Genomic DNA, 10,484 nt, shown 5'->3' on the forward strand with positions numbered 1-10,484 from the left:
CTTCTGTAATTCCAGGGGGAAAAATTCAGGCACAGGGTAGGCTCTGTGTCCACCCCCCCCCAACCCCGCCACCCCCAAATTCATATGTTGAAGCCTTAACCCCTAATGTGACTGTATATGGAAAAAGGTATTTAGGAGGTAATTAAGGTTAAATGAGGTCATGAGGATGGGATCTTAATCCAGTAGGATTGGTAGCCTCAAAAGGAGAGGGAGAGAGAGCTCTCTCTCTCCAAGTGCATGCAGTAAGGAAAAGCCATGTAAGACACAGCAAGAAGGCGGCCATGTGCACTCACCAGAAAATGAATAGGCAGGAAACTAATCTTGGACTGTCTAGCCTTCAGAACTGTGAGAAAATAAATTTCCGTTGTTTAATCCCCCCAGTCTATGGTATTCTGTTACAGCAGCCCCAGTGGACTGAGAGTTGTGTACTGAAAGGTCAGAGGACCGTGGGACGGGCACCGAAAGTATCTCTTCTGTCCCACGCACAGGACCGTGAGTCCAAGAGCATGGACCACACTGTGTTGTTTTCCCTGAGTACAAACCAAAGAGAACAGGGAAGCAACGCTTCTTGAGCACTTACTACAACGTTAGGTACGGAGCTGGACAGTTTTAAAAATCTACTTTATTAAGGTATCATTTACATACAATAAAATGCACACATTCTAAGTGTACAGTTTGGTGAATTTTGACTAAGGTGTACACCAGTGTAACTCCCTCCACAGTCAAGGTATGGGACCATTTCTCTTGCCCGGAGATTATTCTGTGCCCCTTCCCAGTTCATTCCCACCCCCCCCCCCCCACCCCCAGCCCCAGGTTACTGTTGATCTGCTTTCTATCACTATCGATTAGATTTGTCCTCCCTAGAGCATCATACAGCATCTCACAGAATGCAGTCTTTTGTGTCTGGTCCCTTCTCTCAGCATAATGGTTTCTGAGAATCATCCATAATGATGCATGTCTCAACAGTTCATTCTTTTTGTTGCTGAGTAGAATTTCACTGCATGAATATATCATAATTTATTTGTTTGCCCATTGATGGACTTTTGGGTTGTTTCCAGCTGAAGCTATCATTAACAAAATTCTTATCAATATTTGTGTATAAGTCTTTGTGCAACACATGCTTTTATTTCTCTTGGGTAGCTTCCAACGAGTCAAATTGCTGAGTCATATGGTAAGTGCATGTTTAACTTTTTTTTTATTATTATGTTATGTTAATCACCATACATCATTAGTTTTTGATGTAGTGTTCCATGATTCATTGTTTGCGTATAACTTTACATGAAATTGTATGCTAGGAATTCTCAACTTATCTTATTTAATTTTTTGATGACTCAGCAGTGAGGGCATAACTATTCTCACTTTTTGAGTACACTGAGGCTCAGAAAAGTTAAATGACTTATCTAAGCTCATACAGCTTGTAAGGATGGGTATGGGATACACACCCAAGCTCATCTATCCCAAAATCCTGTGTTCTTTTCATGATATCATCCTGCTTTCCTTTATTGACTCAGCAAGGACTTAACGTCGATCCCAAGAAAACAGATAAAAACTTACTTACATCCTTCTAGTCTCTAAAACTATTTGGTCCAGGAAAGGTTGAGTGGTCCCATTGGGTGAGCAAGCTCAGGGAGAGAGAGGAAAGGTGATGCTTATGGAGGCAGGGAACCTGGCTGGACCTGACCTAGGACAAGCACTAAGATATTACCAGTTTCCCCAGAAGCTACTGAAAGGCAGAAGACAAGCTTATACCTATGTGGAGTTCATAGTTTTGAAAGCCATAACCAGTTGCCTGCAATGGGTCAGGCTGAAAATATAACCAATGAACAATGAGCATGAAGGAGGCAGGCATTGCTTTTCAGTCAGTGTCTGAGAAAGAATTTTTAAGTCACTGTCAAAGCAGCAAAGTGATTGCTGACCAAAGCAATCTAATCAATTAAGACCTAGTAAACACCCCTCCACACAGGCTTCAGAACTCATCAACGGGAGAATCCATTCATCGCGAGGAAATAAAGGAAACAGTTGGGGTCAAGTTCAAATCTTTAGAACTCTTAAGGGTGGAATTGACCTGCGTGGCAAATCTGTTACTGCTAAAGATGCAAATTTTGGCTAATGTCCAGAAATAGACTATTAAAAATGCATTAGAATGGTCATGTTTTCATCTCTATAGTCAACTAAAAGCCTCTGCTCTTGTAAAATGGAGTCCCCTCTGTATATTAAGTCTTTAGTGCCTGTCAATACATGATAATGTGCTTGAATTTCACACAATTACAGTTCTTAGAGGAGTGCAGAATGTTCCCTGAGTGCATGGCCAGTATACGAGATTAAACATATACATTACACAATGACAACTGGGGGGTCACACTAACATGTATGGGCGTCATATGTATTAGTGTGACCCGGTCCCCCAGCTGCATCCCAGAACTACTGGGGGGCTCAGCCTTGCCCCTCGTAACTGAGGGTACCCATCTCTCTGCTACTTATCTCACGGCATCCTCTAATGTAAAGAACTACGCTGAAAGTAATTTGGAAATAAGAGGTGCTATGTGAACGTCAGGTTTTTAAACACTTAAGCTGTTTAAATATTAAATGCTTCTCTGTTTATATTAATTGGTAAGAGGAATTTCTGGCAGAGGGAGCACATGTGTTAATCCCTTTCCCCTCCAAAGGTCACTAGAATGACAGTGAAATAATGTTAAAAGTGTGAATCCACAGAGACAAAGGGACTAGGCCAGGAAAGCACTGGAAATAAGAGAAGCCAATTAATTTCGGAAGCTGGAGAAGGGAAGCTTCACACAAGGGCTATATCTACAGGGAGTCGCCTGGGAGCTCAGACATGGAGTCACCGTCCCCTGAAGGCAGGTGAGTGGCATAAGGCACAGGACAAGGAGAGAAGTCTGGAAGTCCTACACAGAGAGGGCAGCTGACATACCTCACTCTGAGAATGCTTCCCTTCCAGACATTTATTCTTTGGCCAGATGCCCAAGCCCCAGAGGAGTGGTATGCAAGATCATTCACTGGGGTATGGGAAGAAAATACCAGAGCTGCTATTTCTAACTGTTCTTAAAACAATTAAAACTAGGCTGTACTAACACTTACTACACTGATTGGGAGTCATACACATAAGACATTCATATATAAATGCACAAAGATGGGGCGCCTGGATGGCTCCATTGGTTAAGCATCTGCCTTCGGCTCAGGTCATGTTCTTGGGTCCTGGGATCGAGCCCCACGTCTGCTTCTCCCTCTCCCTCTGCCCCTTCCCCCCTGCTCGTGCTCTCTCTCTCGCTCACGCTCTCTCTCTTCCTCACTCTCTCACTCAAATAAATAAATAAAATCTTTAAAAATAAATAAATAAATAAGTACATGCACAAAGATGGACAGCAAGAACAAAGACCATGTTAGTTCAGGAGAAACTGAACCAGAGACCTCACAGCCTGCTCGCCCGAGTAAGGGAGACAGACCAGAAACAGTGGCATTCCGTGAGTCTACACACCAGACAGGGGAACCCTCTGACCCCTCTCTCTGTGCAAGGAAATACTTCCCCTGCAGGAGACTGGAAGGTACCTTTCTGGGAAATGTGGTCAGCTGGAGGGAAAACCAAACCTTACTGACAGTCAGCGCACCCCATTGAAAAGGTGAGTTTCCAACAGCTCCGCCTGGAGACAAGCCCTCTCCCCAACACAAATACCCAGAGAAAAGTCCATTTCCCTTTCAAGGTCACTCTATGCACAGACAACCTGAAATAAACAGAAATTTGAGGAAAGCCCTGAGCATGAAAGACAAGGGCCAAAATTTTAAAAATCAAAAAAAAGTAAAAAATAAAAAAAAACTTGAAGGAGACAGAAACAAAAATACAATACAATTAATAATCCGTGAATCCCAGAATCATTTCCAGGGGAAAACAAAGCAAAACAAAAATGTGTGTAAGAAGAGAACCATGAGCATAATATATTACTGGAGCATAGAAAGAGTAATCAATCCTGTCTTGTTGGGAAGTAACTACAAGGGGAGGGTGAGGGAGGGAGAGTGTGAGTGGGCACTGGGTTCCAGAAGCCTTTCTGGAACCAAGCAAGAGGTGCCCGTGATCTCCTGGGTGATGAGTGGGTGAGGACCGAGCACTCAAAGCTCCGAAGCTGGCAGGCTGTCGGCACCTGCACAGAAAGAAGCGGGGGGTCGGTAGACGCAAGAACTAGAACATGACCTGCAAGGACTCACTAGAGAGCGCGGGGCGCCCAGGCTGCAACAGCCAGAATGGCCAGGGGCTTGCACACCCCAGTAGCCGGTGAGTACGTGGTGCCCCCCACGCGCTCTGAAGGGGATGGGGCCTGGCCCCGGGAATTCCCAGAATCCATCAGCCGGGGTTTCTTTCCAGGAAAAGCGCCACACTGAGGGAAAGTGCTGGGAACACGACCCACGTTGAGCAGGACAGTAAAGGGAAAGGAAAAAACTCAGGTCTAGATAAACCTAGGGAAGGAGAACAGAGCCAGGAATGCTTAGAAAGTAGTAAGTCTACTTTCACAGAAATAGAAGAGGGACCTCTCAGACCACAAAATTAGAAAAATGCCAAGATCAGGATGTTGGTTTCTTCCATCCATTCTGCCCTGTATCTGTGTCCTAATCTCTTCTTATAAGGACACCAGCTACTTTGGATTGGCCCCTCACACCCCCCTCCAATGACCTCATTTCAACTGAACCAGTGCTTTAAGGAGCCCAGCTCCAAATACAGTCACGTTCTGAAGTACTAGAGGTTAGGACCTCAGCATGTGAATTTGAGTGCGGGGGTGAACATAATTCAGGGGCCTATAGATTAAAAGAGACTTAAAAATGTAGCACCTTTGGGGCATCTGGGTGGCTCAGTGGGTTAAGCATCTGACTCTTGATTTCTGATCTCAGGGGCGTGGAGCCTGCTTAAGATTCTCTCCCTCTCTCCCTCTCCCTCTGCCCCTCCCTTGCTCATGCTCTCCATGTCTCTCTCAAAAAAAAAAAAAAAAAAAAAAAAAAAATATATATATATATATATATATATATATATGGCAGCTTCACAAAGTAAACATTTGGGTGATAAAACTATTAAAAAAATTAAAGAAGTGAACACCACAACAGTTAGGATAGTGACTAGTTTGGGTGGAAAAACGGGGCCATGTTTGGCTGTGGGCATATGGAGTGCATGGAGAGGGATTCCTTATCTCTTGACAAGGTAGGTGGTTACAAGGGAGCTCCTCTTCTAGATGTCTCTTTTTTTAAGTAACCTCCACACCCAGTGTAGGGCTCAAACTCATGACCCCAAGATCAAGAGTCACATGCTGTACCAACTGAGCCAGCCAGATGCCCTTAGAATTCCTCTTCTTGTAGTTCATTATGCCATACATTTGTTTTATATAGTTTTCTGTATCTGTGTTCTGCTTAACAAAAATAAATAGAAAAATAAATATGTTGGTATTAGAAACATGATGATAAACACCAGAAGTAGTTGAAAGGGTTGGAGGTGGTTGCTTTTGGGAGGAATAAAGGCAGGAACTGCATGTATATGCTTTAAGGCCTAGAATGTAAGCACTGTCGTTGCCCAAAGGCTTTCCATTTATCCAAAAAGTAAAAAATTTTAAATTAAAAAGCGTATATTCCCATTTGGGTCTATCTTGATAAACTGTATACTCCAGTGACTAGCCCACTGCCAGAAACTTAGTACATATGCCCGTAAGTAGACTTCTAACCCATAGATGCTTGATTTCATTCCAGAATCAGAGACAGCCAGTATCTAAACCCAGTTCTGCCCCCTATACCTTCAAAAATGGTTTTAATCTGTGCCTGGAACACAGGCACATCCATGCAGGAAGTCAGATGCTCAAATATACAGTCATTGGATCCGGAGCTTAGATTTGAATATTTAGGCAAATTCACTTCATAAATGGTATTGTGGGGGAAGATTTGATTATACTTAAGATAGGATATATAAAAGTGCCAATACTCTGTCAGGCTCATAGTAGATGTCAAAAAATTTTCAGTAATTATTATTATTATTTTTTAAAGATTTTATTTATTTATTTGAGAGAGAGAATGAGAGAGCACGTGAGAGGGGGGAGGGTCAGAGGGAGAAGCAGACTCCCCGCTGAGCAGGGAGCCCGATGCAGGACTCGATCCCGGGACTCCAGGATCATGAACTGAGCCGAAGGCAGTCGCTTAACTGACTGAGCCACCCAGGCACCCTTTTCAGTAATTATTAATAAAGCTACCAACCAAGGGCCTCAGCAAGTGACAGTAAAAATGGCCAATGAACTTTGGCCAAAGATGTTCTTTTGCTAAGTCACAATCCATGTGTAGATACTTCCAGGCCAACGTCACTCCAGGCCAACGTCTTGACTCCTTTGTGATTTTGAAAAGCAGGTTCAATAACATCTTCTCATACGTAACATCATGCATCTGGAAAACACACCGGGCTCTCACAACCAGAGGCTGAGAGGGTTCTAGCACCACAGATGAGCTGGTGTGTGATCGACTCAGTTCTATGGGTCTTTAAGTCATGCTCCACTTCCTTTGGGTTTTCCAGACCCTGCTGGAATGATGGTTCCACTCTGCACTGACAGGTGTCGACAGCCCTAGCAAAGGCTCACAAGGAAATTTTCTTTTGAAAGGATGGCAGTCAGCTCAGGCTGCCACAGCCCGATACCATAGACTGGGTGGCCAAAACAACAAATTTCTGTTCCACAGTTTTGGAGTCTGGGAAATCCAAGATCAAGGCACTGGCCGATTTGGCTCCTGGTGAGAGTTCTCTTCCTGGCTTGTAAACGGCCACCTTCTCACCACATCCTCGCATGGCCTTGCTCTGCATGCACACGGAGAGAAGGATATCTCTGGTGTTTCTTCTTCTTCTTATAAGGGCACGAGCTCTCTCAGATTAGGGTCCTGCCCTTATGACATCATTTAACCTTTATCACCTCATCATGGGCCCTATCTCCAAATACAGGCTCACCAGGGAGTGGGGCTTCTACAGTGAATTTTGGGAGGACACAAACATTCAGTCCATGACAAAGGGCATCAATAGTAACAATAGTCTACTGATCACAGACATGTAGCATTTTACAGTTTACAGAATTCTTACACACCCTATTTTCATCTGAACCTCTCAGCAGAAGGCAGGCAGTGAAAGGATTATTACATCACATTTGCAAGATAAAAAAAGTCTTGGGATTTTTTAAAAGATGCAATTAAACCAGCTACCTTTCAAGAACTTCTTGATTTAATACATATATAGGTTAGGTGTTTTTATAAGAAAGAAAAAAATCGCATTAAATATGTATGTTAAGCTCCTTTTGCCATTCTAGCAGAGAGGATTTGGAAAAGTTGAATAACTATTTTCTCTCTCATGAATTCTCTTACTTTTTTTTTTTCTTTCCCCATCAGATGCTAACAAGACCCAATTTCCAATGCACTGCTCCATAAATTAGACACCATACAGGAAGCCCTGCCCCTCCGCTGTATCTATCAGCCTGGCAAACATGGCCATCCAGAGCCATGCAGGGCCACAGCGTGGGGGTCTGGGTCAAGAAGCTGCCCGCCCCGCCCAGGACCACACTCACGGGGGCAACAGAGCCTGCTCGAAACAGCTCTGCACTCCACTCCTAGCTGGCCACCCCAGCAGGCAGGAAATGAGGCCATGGGCCCTCCCAGCTCAATTTTTGGGCCACACCCCGGCTCCTGCCCCACCCATGCATTCTAGGACCCACATTGTCCAGACCCTCCTCCTGTCCAGGGTCTAGCTCCTCCCTCTGCATCTGAAGGCTGCCTCTCGCTGGCTTCCCGGGGAAGCTCTTGCAAGGTATGCTCCTCGGAAGGCTCCTCTTGAATCCGATCCCAAGAAGAAAAGAAAGATCTATTAAGAAGTCTGGAAGTACTTGTCTGAGCAGAGTTAGACGCGTTCCCTAACCACAGGCCTTCTCAGAGCCTTTGCTGTGCCGATGCACGGATCTGCTGTAAGAAAAGCATTAGAATGCAGGCTTTTTCGGCATTCAACGTTGGAGAGCCCTTTCCAGGGAGAGTAGTACCTCTGCGCCTGCTCGGGGCTGGTGTCACCAGGAGTGCTGTCTGGGAAACACTGGGGGGTGGGGGGGAGAGGGGAGAGGCAGTGCATTGCCTCCTTGGCCCTTCTTCTCTGGACCCCCCCTCGCCCTTGGTCCGTCCCAGATCTGCCCCCGCCTAGCCCATCCTCTCAAAAGACAGGGTGCTCCGGCCCACACAGGCCCTTCGCTGGCTGGGTGTCCACATTCTGCAGTGCACCCAGGGAGCCTTCGAGAAGCTGGGCCTGGGCTGTGCAGGACGGGGAGCTGGGCGGCTGAGCTCCACTAGCACTCTCCCCTGGGTTTATCAGGAACAGGTCTTAGTAACAGGAAAAAAGAAACAGTTATTGACTGGCCCTTGTCATTTGTTGCCCCTTGCTCTCGCTCAGAGCAAGCCCATCTTGACGCTGACAGCGAGCAGGGGAGGCCTTCCAGGCCCGAGCACCCAAGGCAGACGCTATCGATCATCTGGTCTTCCGCGACTGCTGGCTCAGGGGCCAGAGACAGTCATTCATCAAGACCTTCAGGGGCAGCTGGACTAGCACGAGCGCATCCATGAAGTGCACTGCGGAAACCCTCGAGAAAGCTTCCCCGAAGATGAGACGCAGGAACGTAGGTGTAGGCTCAACCAGCTGTCATCGTTACGGGACACGGGGAGGTGCTGGCCGGTCTCCAAAGGTCCCCAGGAGCCACCGCTCCCCATGGTCACGACCCGGTTGCCCCACTGTGATGTGGTTTAACCGACAGACGGCGGTGGGACGGATGTTCTGCAGGTTCCAGGCCTACCTGTCAGGAAGGCCTGTCCTGGGGCTCTTCTCTGATGATGTGGGGAGTCTGAAGCCACCACGGAGGAAATCTGCCCGCCCTGCCCGAGGGCCTGATGGAGAGTCTACGCAAAGACTTCAAAGAGTGGCACTGCGTCCCACTGGGCCCAGGCTCTCAGCCTCCCAGCCAAGGCAGCAGACGATGAGGAAGCCACCGGGGCTGTTCCTATCCCAGCGGACAGCACAGGGGACAGAGCCGGGCCAGCCCCACCCTGCCCTATCGAGTTCCTGCCCACAGACTCCCGAGCAGTAATCAACAGGATCTCAGTCACCCCATCCCGGGGCAGCTTGTAAAGCAGCAATAAATAATGAAAGCACAGAGGAAGTCGGGGTGCACAGAGTTTGGAGTCGAGGTTCCAGAGATAAAGGGTGAGCCAGTTGGAGGGGGTGGGGTCCGACAGAGAGGAAGGATGAAGAACCAAGAGGCCCAGAAAATAACTCATCTCCGAGGGACACAGACTCTGCCAAGACAAGTGCTCTGTGTCTCTGGCCAAGGCTGCGGCCTGGAGCAGGCAGAGAAGGGGGGGTGGGGGCCGGGCTTTCCGTTCGACCAGGCCCTGGTGGCCGAGCGAAGGGTTCGGGGACACCGGGCACGGAGTCCCTGCCATCTAAAGAGACACAACGCACCTCCATTCGCAGTGTCTTGGCACACACGCTCTCACAGATCCTCACCCCAATCCTTTGTGGTAGGCAAGGCCATCACCCCATTTTATGGCTTGAGAAATGGCGGCTCAACAGTCAGGGACAACGTGGGGCACAGGACAGTGCAGAGAGCTGGAAGGAAATCCCGCTGGAGTCCTGGATGCGGGACATGCGGCCCGTCCCGTCACTGCTGGGTATTACGTCTTCCCCTGGATGTGGCTGTGAGCGTGCTCCTACCGCAGGGCACTCGGGAGGAAGTGTGACCATCCCTTTGTTAAAATCGCTAACGCACACAGCGCAGCGTGGGTCTGACTCCCAGCTCACCCCTGACCCACGGTGGACCACTTCCGGGATCTTTCTGGGCCTTTGTTTCCTCCTGAGTCGATAGGGAGGACAATAGTATTTATCTTATAAGGTGCTTTCAAGGATTAATTGACTTAATATTCGTAAAACACTTGGAGCAGTGCCTGGACGTGGTAAACGTTTCGTATTGGTTACACAGGTGACAGTGGAGAGCTTCCTAGTGGCCGCTGTAGTCCACCTGCCTCCAGGACCCCCACCGCCCCTCCCCCTGCCCCGGGAGCCCTTGCCCTTTCTCAGTGAACCCCTACAGGCAGCGTATGAAGGGTGTGGCGTGGACCCCTGCGGGGAGCCCCAAATCCACGGCAAGGGCTCCAGTGGAAAGGAGCCGCAGGTGGGGGAAACTGGCCCCACGAGGCTCTTCTCCGGCCCGCTCATTCACAGGGAAGGTAAAGCGCAGGCTTGCGTCGGCCATCCGGAGCAAGTATACGGCTGGCCTCCGTGGCTTTCCTGTGAATGAGCTTCGAGAGCCCAGCGCAAGCCTCCAGCCCCACTCTGTGGAAAGTGAGGATAGCCAGAATACATTTTCATACATTTCCACCACAAAAACAATGGTGCACACTAGCTGGGGTCTCTAAAGTCTTAGAGACCTGGAAGAATATGCTAA

This window comes from Phoca vitulina, unplaced genomic scaffold (genome assembly GCF_004348235.1).
Source record: "Phoca vitulina isolate PV1807 unplaced genomic scaffold, GSC_HSeal_1.0 scaffold42, whole genome shotgun sequence".
Classification (NCBI taxonomy): Eukaryota; Metazoa; Chordata; class Mammalia; order Carnivora; family Phocidae; genus Phoca; species Phoca vitulina.